Genomic DNA, 27,364 nt, shown 5'->3' on the forward strand with positions numbered 1-27,364 from the left:
CTCCGACTGGATGGTGGGGAATGGAAGGATTTATACTCCTTGCAGACAGCTGGTCATTTGCATTCTTTTAGCTAGATGTTAAGGTCACCTGGAAGTTTATCTGTGTCATCAGGGTCACCTGAGTATTACAAACGGGTGTGGAGCCTTTTGGGAACTGTTCAAAGGACTGTGTTGTAGACTGGAGATAGGTGATGTTGTATCCCTCCTCCTCTGTAGAGAGGGCTGTTCAATTTTGACACAGTTCACCTCTTTGACCCCTCTTTCAAACCTCTCTGTCCAAAATGTGGAACTTTGTTGTCTTCAAAAGAGTGGCCTTTGTCTTTTAAATGCAGATGGACTGCTGAATCTAGTCCTGATGGGCCATCTATGTCAAAACTGAACAGCCCTCTCTCAACAGGGGGGGGAGGAATACAACATAATCTATTTCCAGTCTACCACACTGTGCTTTCAACAATCCCCAAAAGGCTCCACACCCATTTGAAGCACTCAGGTGACACTGATGACACAGATAAACTTCCAGGTGACCTTAACATCTAGCTAAAATAATGCAAATGACCAGCTGTCTGCAAAGAGTATAAATCCTTCCATTCCCTACCATCCAGACACAATTGAAGAAGCTTCTTGGATGAAAAGCGAAACATCTTTGAAGGAAAAAACAGAAAGTTCAGTTGCTTCTTGAAAAAGCACCTTTGGGACAACCATGATCCTGGATGACTGAGAATCTCCATAGACATTTAACTTTCAGAGCAAGAAACTTAGGAAGCATCCTGATTGGTCAAGCATTTAGAAGTGGTGGTAGGAAGCTTGTACCTTCAGACTTGCAGAATACTGTTAATTTGCCTTACAATGAAGTCTAACATATCTGAAGGGCATTAAGTTTGCCCTGCTTCCTGGGAATTATAGAGAATTATAGAGAATTATAAAGTCCATCAGATCTTCTGGGCATATATTTGGGAGGTCTTGTTATAAGCTTTTCTTTAATGAATCTTAAATAGTATTTATGAACTAAAATATTCTCTTCTATTAAAACATCTGTTTACCAGAAGTAAACTAGCAAGATTGCTCTTTACTATCTCTTTCAATCCCATCTGTTTTCCTTCCTACTCGGCAGCCCTGGAAGGCAAACACAATTCCAAACAAAGCACTGAGTTCAACCACCCACTATTTTTATTCCCTAATAAAATACACGTCAGGGGCTTTGCAAGTGTGCCACTTTCTTCTTCGTCTTAATTTAAAGAACACAAAACAAAACGGGATAAAGAGCCTTTTAGGTCTCAAGAGTATTTGTAAGCATGTTGGTCTTCATGTATATTGTATTACATCTCAAGGGTACCTCAAGGTTCTGTCTTGGGCTCTTCAACATCATCATAAATGAGGGGATGAAGGAGAACTCATCAAATTTGACACTAAACTGGCAGGAATTGTCAACATCTTAGAAGAGGGGTGTCAAACTCACGTCGTCATGGTGGTGTCATGTACAGAGGTAGTGTTCTACCAGATCTACCGAATTGGATCAATTCACCCGAACCGGTAGCAGAAATCCCTGATGGTTCTATTTCGTCCTATTTAGGGATGTTTTTTGAGCAAAGCACATGCCCGGAAGGCTGGGCATGCATGGATGGGGTACATCCGCACACATTTGCAAACCAGTAGGAAAGGTAAGTGAAAGCCACCCATGGTCATGTGACGTATTGGGACTCCCCCCCTTTGCTAAACTGAATGTGGGCATGGCCAGTGCATGACACATCGCGCCCATGGGCCGGGAGTTTGACATCCCTGTTTTAGAAGGTAAGTCCAAGATTCAGAAGGATTGTGACAGGCTTAAACATTGGGCCTTATCCAACAAGCTATATTGAAATATTGTGGCCATTACCACTAGCATCAAGAAAAGTTGCCAACCCTCAGACAAAGCTTTGCTAAAGTCCCTCTGCAATCAGATTATCTACTGGGGCCAGATTGGGCTATCACTACTTTCTCTGTACTCTCAAATTGCGATATCTAGGAGTTTCCTGAGAAAGAGGGGATCACTGTTAAATCGCTTTTAAGCTGCACTCTGGTTAGTAGAAACACAAAGGCTCACCAAAGCAGTCCTGAAGATACATTAGCATCTATGAATGCAGTACACAATTCTGTGGCATTCCTTGGAGAGAAATAAATGTCTTTATTATGGCACAACAATCATTATGGTTTTACATAATTGCACCACAGATACACCAGTCTTTCGGGGCAGATATCTTATGAACAAACAAAGGGTTTATCAACCTTGATACCATCTTTATAAGCCCAACCCCATTTAAGCTTTTTAGACCCTTTGGAAGGACTCATAATGCAAAACACAAGCACGCCTCTGTTTCACTTCATTATATTTTTTAAAAATAAAAATAAACTGAAATAACTACTGCTGGGCATTTAGCCAAGACTCTAGCACAGGGGTATCAAACTTGCGATGTCATGCAGTTGTCATGTGATGTATCACAACTTTTTCCTCCTTCACTAAACCAGGGATGGGTGTGGCCAGAGTGTGATGTATCTGGCCTGCGGACCACAGGTTTTACACATCTGGTCTAGCATAAAGGCCTCTAAAATTATGATACATCAAGTTTGATCAAGAGTTCAGGATTGATTCTTCTCATTGTAAAACCTTATTAAATTAAAATCAATGTGAAACCACAAACCTACATGATTTGTAGATTTGAGTCTTCTTTTTTTGCCAACATTAACTTTTTTTAAAAAAAATAGAGTCATCTGTTCAAAGGAAAGTTCTTAGTTTCTAAAGAATTGTAAAGACTTTCTAAAAAATAGAGCCGCAGTGGCACAGTTGTTAGAGTGGAGTACTGCAGGCTACTTTTGCTGACTGCCAGCTGCCTGCAGTTTGGCAGTTTGAATCTCACCAGGCTCAAGGTTGACTCAGCCTTCCATCCTTCCGAGGTGGGTAAAATGAGGACCCAGAATGTTGGGGGCAAGATGCTTTGTAAACCGCTTAGAGAGGGCTGTAAAGCACTGTGAAGCAGAAGTCTAAATGCTATTTCTATAGTACTATTGCTATTGCAAGCTGACTCTGCCCACTGCCAGGAGTTCAATCCTGAACGGTTCAAAGTTCCACCTTTCCAAGGTTGGTAAAATGAGGACCCAGATTGTTGGGGGCAATATGCTGACTCTGTAAACCGCTTAGTGAAGGCTGTAAAGGACTGTGAAGCCATATACAAGTCTAAGTGCTATTGCTATTGTGGCATGCAGCACAGGTAGTCCTTAATTGACAACTGTTCATTAGTAATCATTTGAAGTTACATCAACAGCAGGGGTGGGTTCCTGCCAGTTCTAACCTCTTCTATAGAAGAGGTTCCACAAATCTACAGTGCCGTTTAGAACCGGTTCCAGCTCCCTCCCCCCCACCCGTCCGCACATCATCAAGATGAAGAGCGAGAGGAGGAATTCCGGGAGTTGAAACCCACAAGTCTTAAAGCTGTCAAGTTTGAACACCCCCTGGGTTATTTTTTCTAAAGGGTTAGGGGTGCAAGGGTCTTGTAACTTGACAGCTTTAAGACTTGCGTGCTTCAAATGCCAGAGTTTCTGAGCCAACATTTTGGTTGCTAAGCAAGAGCGTTGTTAAGTGAGTTTCACCACATTTTACAAGTTGGCCATGCCCACCCAGTCACATGGCTGGCAAGCCACTCCCATTCGGTCACATGGCCAGGAAGCCACTCCCACCCAGTCACATGGCCAGCAAGCCACTCACACAAAGCAGAGGTTCTAAAAAAAAAATGAAACCCACCACTGATCAACAGCGATGTATGATCATTTTTCATATTTACAACCATTGCAGCATCCAAATGGTCAGGTGATTAGAATTCAGACACTTGGCAACTGACTCATATTTATGACAGTTGCCTTGTCTGGAGGGTCATGTGATCACTCTTTGCAAACGTCTAACAAGCAAAATCAATGGGGTAGCCAGATTCCCTTAAGAACTGGGTCACTAACTTAACACCTGCAGTGATTCACTTAACAACTGTGGCATGAAAGGTCATAAAATAGGGCAAAACTCACTTCAAAATTGTTTTATTTAACAACAGATATTTGGGGCTCTTTTGTGGTCGTAAGTCAAGGATTATATGTATATGTTCTCTTTTAAAAGGAGGCATATGGAGTTGGACAGTTATAGTATATAAATGCTTTGATTCATACTGTGGACATTCTACCCTATATACTGCTTTCATTCTGCCCCATTCAGTAGTCAATCTCAGTTGAAAATAGAGTTTTAGCAAACATTTTCTTTTATGAATATTACCACCATTTATTGACCTTAAAGAAAGTTGAAGCATTAAGCTTATTTAAACTCAAAAAAGCTTGGTTATCCTTGGTTAGTACATGAACTCAAGTTCACGTACCAACTCACATTTCTTAATCAAGAAATCTCAGGGTTGATTTCCCAGACTAGGAGTTTGGAAATAAAAATCCCAGAAGAAAGTAATGGAAAAACCACATTGTATAGCTGTCAAGACATGACATAGATAAGTCAATGTACAGTAGACACCAGAGGTGGGTTCCTACCAGTTCGCACCTATTCAGTAGAACCGGTTCGTCAAATCTACTGAACCGATTAGAAGAGGTTCCACCAGTGGACCCAGAAAGCAGGCCACACCTACAGAAGAGGTTCCAAAAAATTTTGAAACCCACCACTGGTCCTTGGATATGATTATTCTACACTATCACGCTCATATTTATAAAACCCAGTGCCTCTGTGAAAGGTAAGGATGACTACTGCATTTGTGGTGCAATCAGAACATTGCGTGTGTTGAAGTTGTTTTAACGCAAACCAAAGATGCCTTTTAAAAAACAAGTTTGCATCATATTCTTATGCATGCCAGTGCTGTGTGTGAGGTAATTTAAGGTGGTTCTGACAAGTGTCATCGGCATCTTCATATCCAGTCACATGGGCGGCAAGCCACTCCCATCCGGTCACATGGGCAGCAAGCCACTCCCACAAAGGAGGCCACACCCACAGAGTAGGTTCGAACAATTTTTGAAACCCACCACTGGTAGACACCAAATGTTTTGCCTGCTCTCTGTTATTCCTGTAAGAAGCTGCCTTTGCTATGTGCTTGCTGCAGAAAGAATATGATTACCTATGTAATCAGGGGTGGGCTGCTGGGAGTTCACACGGGTTCAGGCAATTTTCTAGCTAGGATTCTTCCCAGTTTGGCAAACCTCCAAATACCACCCCTGGCAGGCCACCTCCACCCTGCCCCGCCCACCCTGCCCCTCCCTTTCCAGGGGTCTCCATGTGGCCCGTTCATCATGCAAGGTAATTGCAGGGCCCACGCAGAGGCTCGGGGGGGGGGGGAACAGGCATACTGGAGCAGTGGTGAAATCTAATTTTTTCCCACCAGTTTTGTGGGCATTACTTGCGGGGAGGTGTTGTCATGTGACTGGGTGGGCATGGCCAACTTTTTTTCACTTTTTAAAGCATTTTTTTCCCTGTACAGCTGAGCCGCGCGATTGTCAGAAGCTTTATTTTTTTACTACCGGTTTGCAGAATCAAGAATATTTATCCCTACTGGTTTGGCTGAACCAGGCCAAACCGGGAGGATTTCACTCCTGTACTGGAGGTTCCGGAAATCCAGAAACGAGCCTGTTTCCAGCCTCCAGAGCCCCGGGGAAGCAGGAAGAAAGCCTCCAGAGCCTGGGAAGGGCAAACTCCCCCCACTGTGGTGCAGGAGGCCAACTAGGCCATGCCCACCCAGCAACATGGCAGGAAACCCATTGTTGGAACTTTGGAAGCCCACCCCTTCCTTTGTTCCTTTATACACTAGTAGCATTTAAGATTTTGATGTGTGGCTTAACAACAATTTTACCCTCTCAGGAAGCTTTCAGTTTAAAGTGTGAGCCTAAATCCCTTCACATAACAAGAAATAAAGGGATTTAAACACTGCAGCAGCAAGTATCCAACCCAGTCTAGGTCTTACAGCATTTTTTGGAGGCCTTTTTCTGAGAGGCTTCAAACGACAGTCTTCTCTAAAGAACACGATGGGATGGTTTTTTTTCAGTGATGACACCCAGTCTCCTTCTCACCTCGGTAAGCAAGCAAATGGCTCTTTATTTTCCTTGTCCTTTTAATCTGTTTTAGCTTTAGGCTATTTTTGCTTTCAGAATTGTTCCAGAGGAGGAGAGGAAAAACAAGCTTCATTCTTGGAAATTTCCAAGAGTTACAGATGGTATTGTCTTCTATTTGCAACTCTCTCGTTATTTCCATCACTTGCTATGTGCATGAGTGGGTGTTTAAGCAAATAAGAATTGCACTGAGGTGGAATAATTCTATACCATGGAGTCACCAGGAACAAGGTCTATTCCTGGACATCTTTCTTGATTCATTCTCTTTAGTTCTAATTAAAAAAACCAAGCAGATTATTGAAGTTTGAGGTTTACCTGCAATTGGTGGTCAGAATTCTGTTGTGCTGAATGATTTCTTGCTCTCTCATGACTTGTGACAAAAGATTCTCAGACATGTACTCCAAACCATCTAGAGAACGTTGTTTATCAGATTTGGAAATAAAGCACAGCATCAAGTAGTGGTTCTCTATTTATAGGATTTCAGCCTGTGAATTTTGAAGCACTATCAGAGCAAACAATTCTGGTAAGATAGGCTAAGTGGTCTGACTCCCTCTGAGCCCAAATTATTCATTGTATGTCAAGAACAACTTGGCACTGTTTAAAGATTTGGCAATGCTTTTATTAAAATATTCACCATTTCATTTCTACTGTTCCCCCTGCTTCTTCCTTGCATTATTACCAGGTCTGATTCAGGGGTGGGTTCCAGATGAGCATGCTACATGTGCATGCATAGTGGTGAAAAAATTGCTTCTGCGCATGCACAGAAGCAAAAAACAAGATGGCAGCACCTACACTGCCACCAATAGAACCAGTTCAGGAGCATGGGTGCCCAAGTTACTCCCTACTCGGCTGAACCAGACCGAACCAGTAGGAACAGTGGTGGGTTCCAGCTGGTACCCACAGGCACTGTTCCGGTACGATGCTACGGAGGGCCCACCCGCCTGCCCGCTCCTCTTACCTCTATTTGAGCTGACCGGGGCATTTGTACACATGCACGCAGCGTACAGCGCCTGAGCAGCTGGAGCATTGCAGGGCGGTGGTGTGCATACATGTGCAATGCACGTGCACGTGGTGGACGCCCGGCCCTGTCGCAGCGCACTGGTTGCGATGGGATCTGGAACCCACCACTGGATAGGAACCCACCTCTGGTCTGATTCCTTAATTCCTGAAAAGCACAATGGCCCTGGTCTTCACTGGGAAGTCATGCTCTGTTGACTCAAGTGGTTCATATTGGAGTTCACTGATCTTACTATCCTCCAAATGTAATAGGTTCACTTAAAATGCATTACATGGAGCAACTTCATACAACAAATAAATAGATCTGAAAAATGTGTTTTATGTTATATATGGCATATTATCTGTATATGTTATAGCAGTTAGCAATAGCAGTTAGTCTTATATACCACTTCATAGGGCTTTCAGCCCTCTCTAAGCAGTTTACAGAGTCAGCATATCGCCCCCACAGTCTGGGTCCTCATTTCACCCACCTCGAAAGGATGGAAGGCTGAGTCAACCTTGAGCCGGTGAGATTTGAACCGCTGAACTGCAGATAACAGTCAGCTGAAGTGGCCTGCAGTACTGCACCCTAACCACTGCACCACCTTGGCTCTTGTTATGTAAAACATGTAAAAGAAATAATTACCATGTTTCCCTGAAAATAAGACTGGGTCTTTTTTTTTGTTTTAGGCTTGAAAATAAGCACTCAGGCTTACCTTCGGGAAGGTCTTATTCTTTTTGAGGTGCAAGAGGTGGTGAGCGTGGCCACTTCATGACGGCCTTGGAAGCCAGGCATCCTGCCCATATAAATGCCACCCAAGTCACCTGCCAGCCCACCCACCGCACCTGGATCTGCCGGGCGCACCATCCACCGGGCACCATCCACCAGGCACCATCGGCAGGTCTGGCGCCAGCAAGAGTGTGCTGCAAACATCTCCAGGTACCTGAAGAGACAGAACTCCTGGCCCTCACTGACTCAGCTGATCCGCGGGCTGCAGATAAGTGGCCGAGCAGCCATGAGGTGATCGGGAAATGGAAGGGCTGCCTCCTGTGCTGGCCATGCCCAACCCCTTCACTAGGGCTTATTTTGGGGTAGGCCGTATATTAGGCCCAACCCAAAAATCCTTTTAAAAAGGCCTTACTTTCAGGGTAGGTTGTATTTTTGGGAAAACATGGTGTTTACAAATAAATAATGAAGAGATGTTGCTTTTCCATATTGTGGAAGGATGGTGGGAGGGGGTCTGATTATTTGGATAATTGAATTAAATTCCTGGTGTCTGAATGGCAATAGTGATAGTCCAGAACTTAGCTACCTTTCAACAGGTTTCCACATATATGTTGGACTATGGGAATAACGCTTTGTCCTGATGTGACCTGCCAAAACAGCTTAACAGCAGCAGGCAATTCTTAGAACTGAGCACCAGCCTCTGCAGAATAGGCATTGCATTAACACAAAGTCACTCAACTGGCAGCAGCATATTCAGTCCTGAACTAGATTAATGGAGAAAAACGTTCCAGAGTTTATCTAATTGGCATTGCAGTGTGTTGTTGCAAAATCACGACCAGAAGTTGAAGCCTCTGATTGATAGGCACGGCAGCAGTTTAGGCCAGTGTCTGTTCCAGGAATCAAATTAAAGAAAAACACATTTAAATAAATCAAGGTGATATATAACGTAGTGACTAAATACAGTTTAATATAGATCATTGGACTCTGTTTCTCAGTTAAAACTTTGTCCAATATTTAGTGTAGAAGCTAGAGAACAGATATTTGATGGATCAACTCTAACAACTTTCTGAAAGACTGGAAATATGATTGACTTCCACCAGTCCCCAGGGATCTGAAAAGAAGAGTCAACAAAGAAAATAATCTGTTGAAATGAATAAAGAGTTTGGAACTGGAGCCCATTATATAGTATTGCTCTGAGTTCCTTTCAACTTAAAGGAAGTTCATGAATCTCACCAAGAGTCATATATTATTCCCCCCTTTGGTTGTAAGATTGGGGCAGTTCAATCAAGTCACTATAATCATCCCTAACCCTAATCCTCATATCAAATATTCTATTCAATTCAGAATAGAGCTGGAAGGGACTTTAGAGGTAGTCTAGCCCAACCCCCTGCTCAAACAGAAGACCCTATACTATTTCAGACAAGTGTCTGTCCAGTCTCTTCTAAAAAAAACTCCAGTGATGAAGCACCTACAGCTTCTGGTGGCAATCTTTCCACTGGTTAATTATTCTCACTGTTAGGAAGCTTCTCCTTAATTCCAGGTTGTTGCTTGATTAATTTCCACCCCTGCCCTCTGATGCTTTGGAAAATAAGTTGACCCCTCTTCTTTGTGGCAGTCCCTCAAATACTGGAATATTGTTATCATGTCACTCCCAGTCCTTCTTTTCTCTAGACGAGCCATACCCAGATCTTGCAACCATTCTTCATGTTTTTGTCTCTAGGCCTTTAATTACCTTAATTGCTCTTCTCTGCAATTTTTCCAAAGTTGAAGAGAACTGGGCCTAAGATGGAACTTTGTGGTTGCTCACTGCTTCCCATGAGGATCAGAGGTGGGTTCCTACCGGTTCGCACCTATTCGGTAGAACAGGTTCATCAAATCTACCGAACTGGTTAGAAGAGGTTCCACCAGTGGACCCAGAAAGCAGGCCACACCTACAGAAGAGGTTCCAAAAATTTTTGAAACCCACCACTGGTCCTTGGATATGATTATTCTACACTATCAAGCTCATATTTATAAAACTCAGTGCCTCTGTGAAAGATAAGGATGACTACTGCGTTTGTGGTGCAATCAGAGCATTGCATGTGTTGAAGTTGTTTTAACGCAAACCAAAGATGCCTTTTAAAAAACAAGTTTACATCATATTCTTATGCATGCCAGTGCTGTGTGTGAGGTAATTTAAGGTGGTTCTGACAAGTGTCATCAGCATCTTCATATCCGGTCACATGGGTGGGAAGCCACTCCCATCCGGTCACATGGGCGGCAAGCCACTCCCACAAAGGAGGCCACACCCACAGAGTAGGTTCGAACAATTTTTGAAACCCACCACTGATGAGGATGTAGTACTATTAAGGATTACTCATAGAGAACAGTTTGCCAGCCAGTTACTAACTTCATGGAGAATTGATCTAACTGGTGCAGCAGAATTTTTTTGAGCAGAGTGTTACTAGATACCAAAATTCCAGAGTTCATATTCTTAAAAAATGCCATCAAATCAGCCAAGTCTCATTCACTGTATGGTGTTGGGGAAATCACCCTTGCAACTTTTTCATGATCCATATTGATTAGGATGACAGGTATGCTTAATAGAAAAAGAAGGAACAGGAGAACAAAAAAGCAGCAATTAATTGTTCTGGGTTGTATTGTATTTTTAACTATTAGCAGTCCAATGTCAAGCAACTGAAATGGCGGTCATACATAATAAATGAAGTGGCAGAGGAAGCAATGGTGAATATCAGTGGTGGGATTCAATTTTTTTATGACCAGTTCTGGCTTGGTGGGTGGGATGTGGCTTGGTGGGCATGGCAGGCAAAGGTTATTGCAAAATCCCCATCCCCTCCCAATCAGCTGGGACTCGGGAGGCAGAGAATAGATGGGGACGGGGCCAGTCAGAGGTGGTATTTACTGCTCCTCCAAACTACTCAAAATTTCCACTACTGGTTAGAACCTGCTGAATACCACCTCTGATTGAATATGTTTATAAACAAAGACCTGTGACTATTTTTTATCCTTTGATGCAAATCACAAAGAACCATGTTTATGATTGGGCAACCATTATGATTATGATGCCTTAATAAGTTATAAGGCATCACTGTGGGTTCCTTTAATTAAAACCTCCACTTCTTATAAAAATATATTTATTCAATTCAGAATTTTCCTGTGTGAGGAACGCCTGTATTCAAATTCAAATGTGCTGATGCCAACAACAGTTCTGGAAGGCATAATTTACACCACATGAAACAAATGCAATTGAGGATTTCCCTCACTTTTTGCTTCTCTCCGAGTTTTCTGGAAGGCCTTTAAAAAAAACAAATCTTAATTCTGTTGCTCAGATCATTATAAAATCACTTTTCTTTAGTCATCTACAGGAGATAATATTTTTAAAACTAGTACCCGTATGGTGGTAGATTTTAGGAGAATCCCTCCTATACTACCTCCTCTTACAATACTAGACTATGCAGTATCAACAGTAGAATCCTTCAAGGTTTCTAGGTTCTATCATATCTCAAGACTTAAAATGGACACCTAGCATCAAAAATGTCATCAAAAAAGCACAACAGAATGTTCTTTCTGTGCCAAGTCAGAAAGTTCAAACTGCCCAAGGGAATTATTGAGTCCGTCATCTGCACCTCTATAACTGTCTGGTTTGGCTCCGCAATCAAACAAGGCAGACACAGACTTCAACGGATAATTAGAACTGCCGAAAAAACCATTGCTACCAATCTGTCTTCCATTGAGGACCTGTATACTGCAGGGCTGTGAAAATATCTCTTGCATCCTGGACATAAATTGTTTCAACTCCTACCCTCAAAATGACTCTATAGGGCACTGCACACCAGAACAACTAGATACAAGGACAGTTTTTCCACATATGCCATCACTCTGCTAAACAACTAATCCCCACAACATTGTCAAACTATCTACTAAGACTGTATTATATTATTCTTCTCTTCCTTTCCATTTATGATTATAGCCATGTTGCTTGTATCTTTAAAATTTATATATTTTTTATTTTTACCTACTATAATTTGATTGCTTATTAGGAATCTATGATTATCTTATGATTGTTGATGAATGTATTCTATTTTATTTTTCTTTATGTACACTGAGAGTATATGCACCAAAGACAAATTCCTTATGTGTCCAATCACACTTGGCCAATAAAGAATTCTATTCTATTCTACTGAAGATCATATTTTTAAAACTAGTACCTGCATGCAGTTTTTCTAGGGAGAAATGTGTTTCTGCTGGCTTTGCTGAACATGATTTTAAATAGGTACGCCTTTGTACTACATGTTGTTATTTCCATAATTGTTTTTCATTGTTGCAACTTGATTTGCTATGACCCAAGTGCTACACAAATAAAAAACTGAAGATAAATAGGGTGGTTTCCAGACAATAAACCACTACAATAGTAAAACAGGGTTTCTCTAACTTGACAACATTAAGGTCAATTCCCAGAATTCCGCAGTCAGTCATAGGGAATTAAATTCCAAACATCTTAACATTGCCAAGTTTGAGAAGCTTCATAGCATAGAGGAATTCTTACAGATATGTATATAGAATAGGGATGTCAAACTCATTAGGGCTGTATCACGTGATGTATCCAGAGGGGATATTCTGCGATTCTGATCAGTTCGCCTAAACCAGTAGCAGAAATTGCAGGTGGCCCCGCCTACCCGCCCCGGCTCTACGGCATCCCATTTAGGCCCTTTTTTTTAGGCAGAGCGCATGCACAGATGTGACGCATGCGAGCAAAGCTAGTGCGCACACACTCACATTTGCGAACTGATAGGAAAGGTGTGAATACCATCCTGGAAGTATCATACTCCCCCCCCTTCTCTAAACCTGGCATGGGAGTGGCTAGCACATGACACATCTGGCCCACATCTGGGCTGCGAGTTTGACAGCCCTGGTATAGAAGTAGAATGAATGTAGAATCAGGGTCATACTGAAGAAATACCACTTGTAGATCTTTTCCAATGCGATCCTTCTCGCAGAGAAAATCATTTCTCACCAAACACTCGTTTAGTGTTTAGCAAAATTGGAAGGGCATAACCATCTTTAAAAACATCCTTTCCCTGCAATGAAACACAGCTGTCAATCCAAGCTATGGCATTTTATTGATTAAATTTCTTAGCATGGGTTTATTGAAGGATAAAATGAATGAAGGATAAAATAAAACCAAGGCTTGATCACTTTTATTTCCAGAAATGCCAAAGGGATGTAGAAGGATTATGTGTAACAAAATAAGCATGTTAAAGATGGGTGTTTTTTTTATGACAGCTAATTGTGTTACTGTGGGAGACAAAACTGCTTAGATATTTTAATCAGCTCTCTCCAATCTGGTATTTTTCACAGCTGCTGGGATTTTAAATGAAAGGACTCTCTGATGGCAAAGAGCATTTCCAGATGGATGATATATATTACTTTTGGGAGTGAGAATCTTCCTTCCTTCCTTCCTTCCTTCCTTCCTTCCTTCCTTCCTTCCTTCCTTCCTTCCTTCCTTCCTTCCTTCCTTCCTTCCTCCTTCCCTTCCCTTCCCTTCCCTTCCCTTCCCATCCATCCATCCATCCATCCATCCATCCATCCATCCATCTTGGACTCACTTCTGTCTTAAACCATGAAAATTCTAAAAAGTTCCTGCATCTTCTGTTTCAGAGTTATGTACCAAGAGGTTCCTTTTGAAATTCTGTTGCCCTTGTATTGTCTATACTTTTGCACTGGATATATTTTTGCAATACCTTCCCTTCAGTCCATAAAAATGGACATCCTGGGTTCAAATCCCAAGCATCAACAACCTTTTTCTCTCTACTACAGATGCTCAGCGTGGTGTCCTTGCAATTTATCACTTTGTGTCTGTGTTGGTTACCCCATGCTCCTAGTCCATCTGACATGGCCACAGGCAACCATGATCAAAGTGCTTAGTTGCAAAATTATTAGCCTGTTATTATATATCACTTTGTCCGTTATTTCTTAAGATAATAGTAAATTAATGCCAAGGAGAATGCCTTCTGAGGGGATTCAATATATCCAGACGTTTTCTAATCTCCTTTTAGATTTTTTTTTTGCCTCATATTAAAGTACAAACACAGGTTCATACATGCATAAATCATGAGGATGGGAATGTTAGGAATTTATTTTCCTTTCTTTCATTTAGTTGTTAGATTTATATCCCACTTTTCCTCTAAAGGCTGAAGTTAGCATTCAATGGGAGAGGAAGGAAAGAGAAAGAAAATTACCATATTTTTCAGACTATAAGAAGCACTCCCCCCCCAAAAAAATGCGTGCAAATGTCTGTGCATCTTATAGAGCGAATATTGCAGTGGGGGGAGGGAAATTGGTGCAGCGCCAATCAGCTATTCTAGGCGGATCACCACTGCTGACTATCACTGCCTATTGCTGCCACCATGTCCATGGCCCGTTACCACGGGCTGTTTGTCATCAATCACCTCAATTGGCGGCAAACAGGCAGCAGTGGCGTCAAATGGGCCACGGCAAGCAGGCTGCAGCAAATGGGACACGGTGAATGGGGGGCAGCAAATGGGCCGTGTGAATGGGTGATGGTAGCAGCAAATGGGAGGCGGTGAACAGGCCATAGTAAACAAGCAGCGGTAGCGGCGAACAGGTGACGGCAAATGGGCAGTGGCGATCCCCGCAGCCTAGAACAGTTGATTGGGAGTATTCCAGGAGGAAAATCCAATTGCCAATCAGCTGCTTGGCAGTGAAGGCTCCAGCGTACCCCGGCAGCAGCTCAGCTCAGTTGACCGGTGGTGGGCGCAATGGAACGACGAGCCTCATGCTGGGGCTGCAATAACATGCTGAAGCTGACCAGTCTGTTTTCTGTTTGCTGCAAGCAGGCTAGTCAGAGGAATACTGGGATAGATGCTGGGAGGCAGAGGCAGAATTGTTTCCTCCTCTAAAGCTAATGTGTGTCTTATAGTCTGATGCATCTTATAGTGCGAAAAATACAGTAACTGGCCCTAAGTCACCTAGCCACTGCAACAGAGTGGCCAATGAATTTAAATAAATAAGCTTACCTGGGAAAAAGAGGCTCTTTTGGGAGTAAAAACCATGGAGAATAATACCTGTACTGTACTTGGGAGGGATTAGTTGATGTGGATTTTATATGGCAGTATCAACAGTCAAAATGGTTTTTGATGACATTGTTGATTTCAACCCTCTTAATGGTGCAGTGGCCTAGAGGTGGAGCTCTTGCCGCACAATCAGGAGGCTGTGAGTTCAATCCTAGGTAGAGGCAAATATTTTTCTCTCTGGGCACACTAGGAATAATATATCTGTTGGAAAAAAGTCATTATAGATATATATGTAAAACAACATTCTCACCAAACTACTGTAGAATTTTGGGATGATATGAATTGTGCTGGACGTAGTTCTTCCTGGTTTCCCCCAGGTCAACTAAACATATTTCACAATAATACACAGGACTGTAAGTTCTCTAATTTGTGGATTTTCTGAAAATGTCACTATTTGGATAATTACAATATTGTATTGCAAGTAATATACACTTTCTTCTGATAGAACATTTACCTTTTTGAAAACAAACCCTGATGGGATCTTCTTGATGGGATGCGAACTGAATTAAATCAGTTAATTAAAAATTATTCAAAATAATTTTGAAATTATTATTATTTGAAACGAAGCAGACAAAGGCTAGGCAAGCGTGTACTCTATTTCTACCAAAGAGAAATCTGACAAGCAAAAAGTATATTCCTTTGTCTTTTATTGTAGCAAAAGTGTCAGTGTTTTACATTATAGCGAGGTCATTGCATAGACAAAATCCACAGTCAGAATGGGAAATTTAAAAAGATCAAAGCAGAAGGCTCTTGTGAACATTGAAGAAAAGAAAATATTATTAGAACAGTACGACACACCAGGAGTACTATTTTGCCAGGAAAAGGAATGGGGGGGGGGGGAAGAAATCCTTGGAAATACTTTTTTCAAAAACAAAGAATCATAACTCAGCACAAAAAAAATTAATGAACAGCTCTGGTTTTGTTCCATGGTGGAAGCTCTGGTTTTATCTTATACCTGATTCTTACCATTTAAAAAAGTAAAGGTTCCTTCGCACATATGTGCTAGTCGTTCCCGACTCTAGGGGGTAGTGGTCATCTCCGTTTCAAAGCCGAAAAGCCAGTGCTGTCTGAAGACGTTCTCCATGGTCATGTGGCCGGCATAACTAAACGACGAAGGTGCACAGAACGCTGTTACCTTCCCACCAAAGATGGTTTCAATTTCCCTACTTGCATTTTTGCATGCTTTCAAACTGCTAAATTGGAAGAAGCTGGGACAAGTAATGGGAGCTCACTCCGTTAGGCGGCGCTAGGGATTCGAACCGCCTAACTGCTAACCTTTCTGATCTATAAGCTCAGCATCTTAGCCACTGAGCCACCACGTCCTTTTCTTACCCTTAGAGCAGAGTTATTATTATTACTATTCACACAAGAAAAAAAATTAATAAGACATTCTGGTTCGCTGTTGGGAAATCCTGAATAAGGAAGAATGGGAACGTTGGAATTTAATAAGGGTTTTAAAAAGAGTGTCAGTGGCAGAACACTACAGAGGAGACATCCCAGAATCACAGTTGGCAACCCTGTCCTGCAATAATACAGTGGTTTGCAAAGCAAATTCAGTGGGGCCCCATAAATACACATAATTAACTAGACGAGGCTGGTCCCTTGCAAGTCCATTTCATTCATTTTATCTCTTCACGGCAAGTACTGGGCAAACAAAGTTCAGGGAGAACAGACAATCCAACAAGGTGTTTTTCCTGGCCACTCTGGCTGCTATTTCTCAACAAACAAACAATGCCAGCCTAATCATCCATGTTCTGATGCACAGGGAACAGTTTTTAGAAGGCACAGCTGAACGGCTCATTCCAAATAACTGCTGTCTGTGACAACTGCATAAACTCGGGAGACCAATCTGTTTTTCAATATTCACAGTGCATCTCTCTTTAGGAAGAGCCAAGGCAAGCAAACACACAGGGAGAAAAATGTCAAGGTTAGACAATCAACCACTTTATTATTTGCTCATTAATCTCTCGGTCTGCAAAAAGAGCAGTCAGGCCAGTGTAACCTAGACAATAGCTAACAGTTTCTTGCCCAGTAATACCAAGCACTCCTTGTAGTCACATTTTTTTTTCAAAAATCAAGATGTTTTCCCAATTATGTGGGGAATATGAGTGAATACCCTGTTCTCCCGAAAATAAGACCTCCCTGGATAATAAGTCTAATCGGGCTTTTGAGCGCATGCACTAAAATAAGCCTTCCAGGGGTGGGTTTCTCACCCCGTTCCAACCGGTTCGGTTGGAACAGGGCCGGCGGCGTCCTCGTGCACATGCGCAGTGCACGCATGCGTACTAGCACCTGTGCGATGCTCCAGCTGCTCCTGGAGGATCGCGCAGGTGCTGTATGCATTCTGCGCATGCGTGGAAGCGCAGAACTCGTCAAAACCGGGTAAGAAATGCGGGCGGGCGGGTGGATCCTTCGGCGTTCCCGGAAGTTACTTACTTCCGGGTTCGCCGACCAACCGGTTTGCGGGGACTGCCGCGAACCACCTGAAACCCACCCCTGAAGGCTTCCCAAAAAATATTGCAACACTGCAGCTGTCAGGGCTGCTTAGCTCAGTAACCAAGAAAAAACCCACTTAACTCCATTTTGCAGAATTAAGAGTACTTTTACTGGTCATGAATAGATAGTAGCTAGGCAAAGCAAAGTCTGAGGCAAAAGCGCGTGTAATCATAGATATCTATATGTGACCCAACCCCCTCCCCCTGGTAACCTTAGTCCATAGTCCAATCAGTACACCCCACAGGTGTCATGTGGGAGACACCTTCAAAAAGCATCATCAGGCTGATATGCCGGACAGTTGGCCTTGGCGGCAAATCCTTTATCTGCAACATGCGCAGTAGATGTTGAGAACACCTCCCTTTTGCATTCACTCCTGTGCTGACACTTCGCCACCCACATACAATGCCCCCCCTCCCAGTTTCAATGGCAGCCGAAAGCAGGCAGCAAAACAGAGGCTGACAGCAGCAGCCATGAGGTGGCCACACTCACTGTCTCCTGCACCTCAAAAATAATAAGACTTCCCCGAAAATAAGGCCAAGTGCTTATTTTAGGGGGTCAAAAGAAAATAAGACCCTGTCTTATTTCTGGGAAAACATGGTATATCTAATGTTATTTCGTTTCCTTCAACTCTGAGGATTTCCAAGAAATCCATGTGACTTCCTTAGAAAGGCATTTATTCTCTATGGATGTAACAGGATTAACTAGACATTTGTGTTTCTAGACAAGAAAGAAACTTGACCTACTTCGTGGAGTCATCACATCATGACAGATATGACTCCATATGTTTATGGAGGACATACCAGTGGAAGATGATCAGATACTGATATAATTAAAGGAAGTTACTTAATTACCTGCCCATCCAAATAAGAGAAACTCGTGAAGTTGAAATAGTGGAGACACAATCAAAAGGGTGGGGTTCCCTTCTTGGTGTTCTTCTTTAAATAGGAGAAGGGGCCTCACACTTTTTCACCCTCTCTTTTATTTTCTTTTTCAAGAAAGAGGAAAGCAAGGATACAGATATGCACAATAGTCTCAGGAATCATCTTGAACTTTGGTATTGGAGAAGACTCCTAAGAATACCTGGGATATCCAAGAAAACACAAGTGGAATAGAATAAATAAATCCAAGTTGGAGAGAGGTAATTCCAGAGAAACCTATCTTTGTGATTGCTCCAAGTCAACATCAGCTAGCGATCAAAATGGCCATGCATGTTTGTGAAAGATCCAGGATTTGAGGGAGCAGCTGATAATCACTGAGGTCAACATTTTCATAAAGTAAATGTTGGTCCTTTCTTCTTCTTCTTCTTCTTCTTCTTCTTCTTCTTCTTCTTCTTCTTCTTCTTCTTCTTCTTCTTCTTCTTCTTCTTCTTCTCCTCCTCCTCCTCCTCCTCCTCCTCCTTCTCCTTCTTCATCTACTACTACTCTTCCTCCTTCCTCCTCTTTTTCTTCCTCTTCTTCTTCTTCTTCTTCCTCCTCCTCCTCCTCTTTGTCTTCCTCTTCTTCTTTCCTCCTCCTCCTCCTCCTCCTCCTCCTCCTCCTCCTCCTCCTCCTCCTCCTCCTCCTCCTCCTCCTCCTCCTCCTCCTCTTCTTCTTCTTCTTCTTCTTCTTCTTCTTCTTCTTCTTCTTCTTCTTCTTCTTCTTCTTCTTCTTCTTCTTCTTCTTCTTCCAGAATTTTACCGGTTGCCGGTCATTTTCTCCTTCCAAGTAAATCAGTCACCAAAGTAATTTCTCTGGCTTAAAGTGATGCAGGGATGTCCCCAGTGATGATTTCAAAATAGTAGTGAGACCAGGCCTACTCTTTCTTAATATAAATTAAAAGTGGTGGGGCTACAAATACCTACCATTTTGAAGCTAATGACTCTCAGCATGGATGTGTTCATATACTATGTATTTTATTCTAGAGCAAGTCTTTAGCAACCCAATCTGAACTAAAATCATTACGAATAAGATGAAGCCTACTGTTTTTTTTTACCTTTATCATAAATGTTTTAATACATAAAGAACCTGAAAAACCTCATTAATGCAAATAGAACTTTTCTGAACAGATAACTCAACACGTTGTACACTGAACCATATCCTTTGTTCTTGGCTTCCTGTTTTATAGTAATTTAAATAGGACAATGCCAGGAGTGAAATCAACTTACCTTTGCTACCGGTTCGCAAATGTGAGCATGCACGCACTTCGCTCACCCACGCCACCAGTTCGAACTGGGTAGCATTTCACCCCTGGACAATGGTTATGACAAGTGTCTCTCTCCAAGGTGTTGGATCCCAACTTTGCACTATCCTGGCTACCAGTAGAGATAATACACTTTGGAGTCCAGTTTTTGAATGGCCAAAGGTTGCCAGCCTCGGATTTTAGAAGAAAGAGGTTGGAAAATGGAGCTATCTTGGTAAGGAATTCAAACGTTAAATAGAGAGATAGGTGTGGTGAGTTACTTATCATGGAGACTTCATCCATGGAAGCTTGGGATTTTTTCCCTAGACTCACCTACAGCTTGGAATTTCAGATGATTTCCTAACCTGCTGAGCTTTGAAGTTCAGTTAAGGTCAACTGGAGGTGCTTACCTTTGATATGTACTGGGCTCCTTTTATTCTCATCTAGAAGTGCTAAATTTGGCTCACCTTGTTGATGGATGAATCATGTGCTGAGTTGCACAATATCTGTCTAGTTGTGCTTTATGAAGCTTTAGGAATTAAGCTTTCCCACTTAAATTTTGCCTGAACAGCATCTTTCCATGCTTGCAGGAACTACAAAACAATAATCAGGGGACCAGCATTGCATAAGAGGGAGATCGTTGGCATGCTGTCATCACTGTGGACCTATTTACTAAAAGACCTTTAAATCCCCAGAGAGGGTTTTTGAATGACAGCTCAGAGAAAAAGCAGCTAAAAAATAATAATCAGTACAATTATCAATCACCTTTGTAATCCTATGCAACACCGGAGAAAGTGACTCTGGCATAGCTGTGACGAGCAACAGAACAATTTTCCACAGGTGTTTTCCATCAATATAATCCTAAAATCTTTCTAGGAAGGCTACGTTACTGCAAAACCATAACAGCAAAATGATAACAATATGATTCAGGGGCACAATATGTTTATTTTGCCTTCAAGTGTTTCTCTCTCTCTCAAAAAAAGAGAAGTGTCATCCTTGCAACAAAGCAAGGATTTGTGCAATCCAATTTTCCTCAGACATACTGTAGTTGAGAATGACTCGACTTTAAAGCTCTTTAATGAGGAGAGGAAAGTCAAAGTGTATTCTCATTAATCTGCAAAATATAGAATTAACCTGCAGGGTGGGGGGGGGAGAGATTTGGAAATCGGAGGAAGAGAAGTTATTTTAAAAAACATAGGTATTTCAAGTACGCTATGCATTCAGGACAATGGTTTCATTACCACCAAATATTTCTCACATCTTGACCACCATATTAAGAAACAAAAAGTGTTGTTTCCCCTTCCTAATTAATTTTACATCCATCTTTGCCACAAATGTCTTTATTATGGAATCAGAAATAAATCTTTATATTGTGTCCTAGTTCAATAAAATCAGGTGTTTTAAACACAACAGCTTCTTAATATAGTGAATAAGTTAACTCCATGCCTCTATAGTTAGCTGTTATCTTTGCTTCACAAAGAAAAAAAATTGGTCCCATTTAATAATTTTAACTGATAGATCAATTGTGTGTGATCAAGTTGTTATTGACTTTTATAACCACATAATCAATTTTCTCCCTGATTATGTTACCTCACCTAATTTTTCAGGTTTTCCAATGGTGCATCCCTTGCCATTGTAACTGAGTCCATCCTCCTTATTAAAATACTACTTGGTATTTACTTTAGTCAAAATCTAAAATCTAACTGAGAGTCTTTTTATTGGCCTTATCAAAACTGTGGATGTTTCTGACTTATTAGGCCAAGCTAACATTGTCTGTGATAGTCCTTCAAGAAGTAGGGAAGGCTTTCCTTTCGATTTCACAAGGAGCATAAGGTTTTGCTTGGAGATGTTTTCTATTTTCTCTGCCTGCTCTTAGCACATCATTTTCGTTACATAACTTTTACAAATCTTGATCTTAATTTCCTTTTAAAATGACTCAGCAGTTGTTGATAGTTCCCTGTCATATCTGCCTTAGAAGGTTAAGAATGTATTTGAAAAACCAAATGCAGGAAAATGCACAAGTACAGAACAAGTGGTACCTACTCAACCATAGTAACTGTGAGATTGATCTTCGTGTCTTAATCAGAGGTGGCATTCAGCCAATTCTGACAGGTTCTGGAGAACCGGTAGCGGAGATTTTGAGTAGTTCAGAGAACTGCCAAATAGGCTGACCCCTCCCCTGCTGCCTCCTAGCCGATCTTCTTTTGTTGCTCTGAACAGGAGAACGGAGCTGGACAGCAGGTTAGTGGGGTGGGGAGGGAATGGGGATTTTGCAGTATCTTTCCCCTGCCATGCCCACCAAGCCACACCACACCCACAAAACCATGCCTACATAACGGTAGTAACAAATTTTGAATCCTACCACTGGTCTTAACAGACCATCACTTAACTATGAGCTGTATGCTGCAGCTGCCCAAAAAGTCAATGAGATTCTAGGCTGCATCAACAGAGGGGTAACATCAACATTACTGAGACCCTAGAAAGAGTGCAGAGAAGACCAACAAAGATGATGGGTCTGGAGGCTAAACCATATGATGAATGGTTAAGGGAAATAGCTATGTTTAGCCTGACAAAGAGAAGGATTGGGTAACATGAAAACTATCTTCCAGTACTTGAGGGGCTCTTACAGAGAAGAGGAGGTCAACTTAATCTCCAAAGCACCTGGGGCAGAATAAGAAGCAATGGGGGCAGAGGTAGGTTCCTACCAGTTCGCACCTATTTGGTAGAACCGGTTCGTCAAATCTACCGAACCAGTTAGAAGAGGTTCCACCAGTGGACACGGAAAGCAGGCCACACCTACAAAAGAGGTTCCAAAATTTTTTGAAACCCACCACTGGTCCTTGGATATGATTATTCTACACTATCATGCTCATATTTATAAAACTCAGTGCCTCTGTGAAAGGTAAGGATGACTACTGCGTTTGTGGTGCAATCAGAACATTGCGTGTGTTGAAGTTGTTTTAATACAAACCAAAGATGCCTTTTAAAAAACAAGTTTACCTCATATTCTTATGTATGCCAGTGCTGTGTGTGAGGTAATTTAAGGTGGTTCTGACAAGTGTCGTCGGCATCTTCATATCCGGTCACATGGGCGGCAAGCCACTCCCATCCGGTCACATGGGCAGCAAGCCACTCCCACAAAGGAGGCCACACCCACAGAGTAGGTTCGAACAATTTTTGAAACCCACCCACTGAATGGGGGGAAGCTGGTTAAAGAGCGATCCATCCTGGAAATTTCAAGATGCAACTATCACTTCCATAGAAATAATATATTTGAAGGAACTGAACATTCTGGGGACGATTTCCATGTCAGAAGTCTTGCAGTTAGTAATTTCTTGATGTAGAAAGCAGGAGTGAAATCCTCCCGGTTCGGCCTGGTTCAGCTGAACCGGCAGGGATGATTGCCATCAGTTCTCTGAACCGGTGACAAAAATCCCTGGTGGCTCTGCCCATGCCCACCTGGTCACCTGTCACCACTCACCTCTTCTGGCCACTTGACCCGCCCACCCAATCCAAATGTTTCTCCCTCCATTCACAGCAGAGCTGCTGCAGCCTGTCCCTTTAAGGTACTTCGACCCCCAGGAGGGAGGGTGCCAGGGGAGACCATAAAGGGAACATCAGCTCTGCTGTGAATGGACTCAGGCAGACATTTTTTTCCTCCCGGGTGTGGCTTGGTGGTGGTGGGAGCATGTGACTGAGTGGGCATGGCCATGAGTGACATCAAGTTGGCCATGCCCACTCAGTCACAGGACTCCACCACCAAGCCATGCCCACAGAACCGGTAATAAAAAAAATGTGAATTTCACCACTAATGGAAAGGGTAATTTGTGAGGCAATGTCTGTTGGCCTTGGCACAAATCTTTGAGTGCCTCGTTCAAAAAAATGGGTGAGGCCAAGAGAGTTCAGGAATTTGGGGAGGTGAAATGGTGTCTGCCTTAAGCATCTGCTTAGAACTAGTTTCTCTCCTGATGAAATTACCCAGGATAAAAAAAATCAGCTTGCCAATTCAAGCCATAGTGGAAAACTATCCATTTATGATATTTGATGTATAACTTATTTAATACTTTAGGTTACCGTAATCTTTTGGGAGCATGCTAGGGAAAGCATTGTCCAAGAAGCAAACGGCAACAGGCAGGCAAGGTCAACAACAAAAAACACAATCTTCCAAATGCAACTATGGCACATTCTGGTTTATTTCTTATCCCAGATATACAGGAGAAAACTTCAGTTTGGAACTTGGTACTGAAAAGTCCTCTTTGGGGCTTTCATGCTAAATCCTGCCTCTGTTACTGTTCTCCTGGAAATTTTAGCATCCACTTCTTTTAAAGCTGTCTCACGCAGGGTAACTGTAGTACCTCAAGAGGACAACTCATGAGCGGTGAAAAAAAACATTATGTAAAAGAAACAAATGTGCGTCTGATGCCAAACGAAACGACATCCTGGATCAACTCATAACAAGTCTTTGTTCTAAAGTGATGTCATGAAAGTGAAGGCTTATACTTGCCTTTGATAGCAAAGGATAGTTTTACTCCTCTGGCAGGCTGACCAATCATTACTAATCCACTTCCTGCTTTTTATGACATTCAGTGTTGCCTATGGGGGAGAGCTGATATCACCTTTTCATTTAGGTAGGGCTTTCTCCCCCCACCCAGAGTTTCTTAAGAAACAGCATCTATTACACCAGCTGTCACCAGCTCCATATATTTTAAGACAATTCCTGAATGTTGAGCATACAGGCAGATCTTGACTTACTCATTTAGAAACCATTCAAAGTTATCATGGTGCCAAAAAAGGTGACTTACAATTGGTCCTTGCACTTAACAAGACAGACACAGACTTCAGAGGATAATTAGAACTGCAGAAAAAACAATTGCCACCAACCTGCCTTCCATTGAGGACCTGTATATTGCACGAATCAAAAAGCAGGCTGAGAAAATATCTATAGGCCCCTCATATCCTAGACATAAATTGTTTCAACTCCTATCCTCAAAATGAAGCTATAGAGCACTGCACACCAAGACAACTAGACACAAGAACAGTTTTTTCCCCGAACGTCATCATTCTGCTAAACAAATAATTCCCTCAGCACTGTCAAACTATTCACTAAGGCTGCATTATTATTACTATTAGTCCTCTCATCATTCCTATCACCTATCTCATCTCACTTATGACTGCAGGACTGTAACTTTGTTGCTTGTTTCCTTACAATTGATATTGTTTTCTGATTGCTTCTGTGTACCCTATGACTATCATTAAGTGTTGTAGCTTATGATTCGTGATGAATGTATCTTTTCTTTTATGTACCCTGAGAGCAGATGCACCAAAGACAAATTCCTTGTGTGTCTAATCACACTTGGCCAATAAAGAAATCTATTCTATTCTGTTCTGTTCTTATGACCATCGTAGCATCCCTGCAATCATATGATCAAATATGATTTGGAGATTTACTAATTAAAAGGTGTTGTTTATGGGGAAAAGGGAACCACACATATTATGTAATTTGGGAGGGAGGAAATCTGCTGCAAAGATTGGAAGATACTTCTTTACGTATTTTTCTTTACTCATCTTCTTTTTCTCTTTTTCTTTAGCTTTTACTGATTTTCAGTTCATCTTTTATCTCTGCATATCTTTTTATCTATTCTAATTTTATTTTTATGTTTTTGTAGTTTTAATTCTATACGAAATTCTTTTTCAATGAAAATGTATGTAAATTAATAAGTTGATAAATGTTTAATATATTCATTTTCCCTAAACTGAATTATTCTTCAATCAGTTATGACTATTCTGACCAATCTTCCATTCTAAAATTCTGTTTGAGCCTTGCTGGAATAAAGATCAAAAAAGAAAATTCTATTCTAGTAATTTCTTGATGTAGAAAGCAGGAGTGAAATCCTCCTGGTTCGGCCTGGTTCAGCTGAACCAGCAGGGATGATTGCCATCAGTTCTCTGAACCGGTGACAAAAATCCCTGGTGGCTCTGCCCATGCCCGCCTGGTCACTTGGCCAATAAAGAAATCTATTCTATTCTGTTCTGTTCTTATGACCATCATAGCATCCCTGCAATCATATGATCAAAATTTGAGCCTTTACCAACCAGCATAGAAGCTGCAGCCCCAAATTTGGTCTAAGTCAAGGAATGCCTGTACAACATACAATAATGAAGGGATGGAAACAATGCATTTGTCTCTAGTAAATTCACTTTTCCACACGCATGCAGACTCACACAACTGAGAAATGTATAAGTCTTCTGAAGTTTGCCCTGAATGCACACTGAAATGCAAAAATGTGCACATTTATACAAAAATGGACAAATTCACATATTTTTAAGGGCAATTACTGGCACAAAGATGTAGTGTCCACAGAGGTACACACAAGAAGGCATCTATTGAAAGAGAAGTGTATAAATATATCTATACATTTTCATGAGAAGGCTTTTATTTAAAAAATACTCTCAAATGAAGAATGAAAACGGAACAAACCAGTTTACGGACAGCTGAGAGACTCATTCATCCAGAGGACTTTTGAACATTATGGGTTAAATCAGGGGTGTTAAACTCAAGGGCTGGGGGCTGGATCTGGCCCATGGGGTACTTACCATATTTTTTGGAGTATAAGACGCACCTTTTCCCCTCAAAAAAGAGGCTGAAAATCTAGGTGCGTCTTATACACTGAATGCAGCATTTTTTTGCCTCCCGAAGCCCCCCCTTCAACAAAATGGCCATGCTTAGCTTGTAGGAAGCTTTTAGAGAGCTCCCGGGGGCTAGGGAGGGCAGAAATGAGCAAAAAATGGGCTGCTTTTTGCTCACTTTTAACCCCCCCCCCACAGGCCCCAGGAGCACTCTATAAGCTTCCTAAAGGCTATCCATGACCATTTTTTAATGAAAAATGGGCCCATTTTTTGCTCATTTTTGGCTTCCCCTCCCCCCAGGAGCATTCTGTAAGCCCCCTAAAGGCTATTCATGCCTTTGGGGGGGGGATGGGCCCATTTTCATGGAGGTTTGCAGAGTGCAAAACCTTTTTTTAAAAAAATTGCCTCTTCAAAACCTTGGTGCATCTTATACTCCGGTGCGACTTATAGTCCAAAAAATATGGTAGATCTGGCCCAGGGGGCTGCCCTGTAAACAGCAAAGAAGTGGCTCATGGTGGGCAACAGGATGCATCTCCCTCTATTCTGCTAAAGAGGTCCAGTGATTCTTTATTTCTTATTTAAAGCTTATATAATGCCACAAACCTATTTGCCTAATGGAATCTTACTAACCTATTATTTTCCTTCATGTTAGTCAGCCTAGGTAACTACTTTGCCTATTCTTGGCTTCTGTATTTCCATGCCACTAAATTGTCTACCTTGTTGTAGTTTCTATCTTCCCTAATTAACCATCTTCTAAATCCATTTAAATCCCAATTAGCCTTGTTTCGTTTTTTGGGGGGGCAAGTTGTGCTGTAAATTCTCAGGAGCAGTCGGTCAGTGTGACAATGAAAATGAGCCAGACAAAACATGTGATCCATCTGGGATCTATGTCATTTATTTATTTTCCCCCTTTTTTAATCAAGGAAACTGCAGATGTCACACTAACTTTTGATAAAGTCTGCCGAAACTTAAGGTTACTCAATGACCTGCACCCAGCAGTGCTGCCAAATTGGTTGTTCCTCCTCCTCTTCCTCCTCCTCCCCCCCCTTTTGATAAGGCACACTGGGGAAATGTATTAATGTCAAGCTATAATTTTAGCAGCAAGATTGTTGAATCAGGTAGAAGAACATAGGGAGAAGTCTGCCATCCTGTGGAT

Source organism: Thamnophis sirtalis, unplaced genomic scaffold (genome assembly GCF_051295495.1).
Source record: "Thamnophis sirtalis isolate CommonGarterSnake01/CBP01778 unplaced genomic scaffold, rThaSir2_p1.2 scaffold_9, whole genome shotgun sequence".
NCBI lineage: Eukaryota > Metazoa > Chordata > Lepidosauria > Squamata > Natricidae > Thamnophis > Thamnophis sirtalis.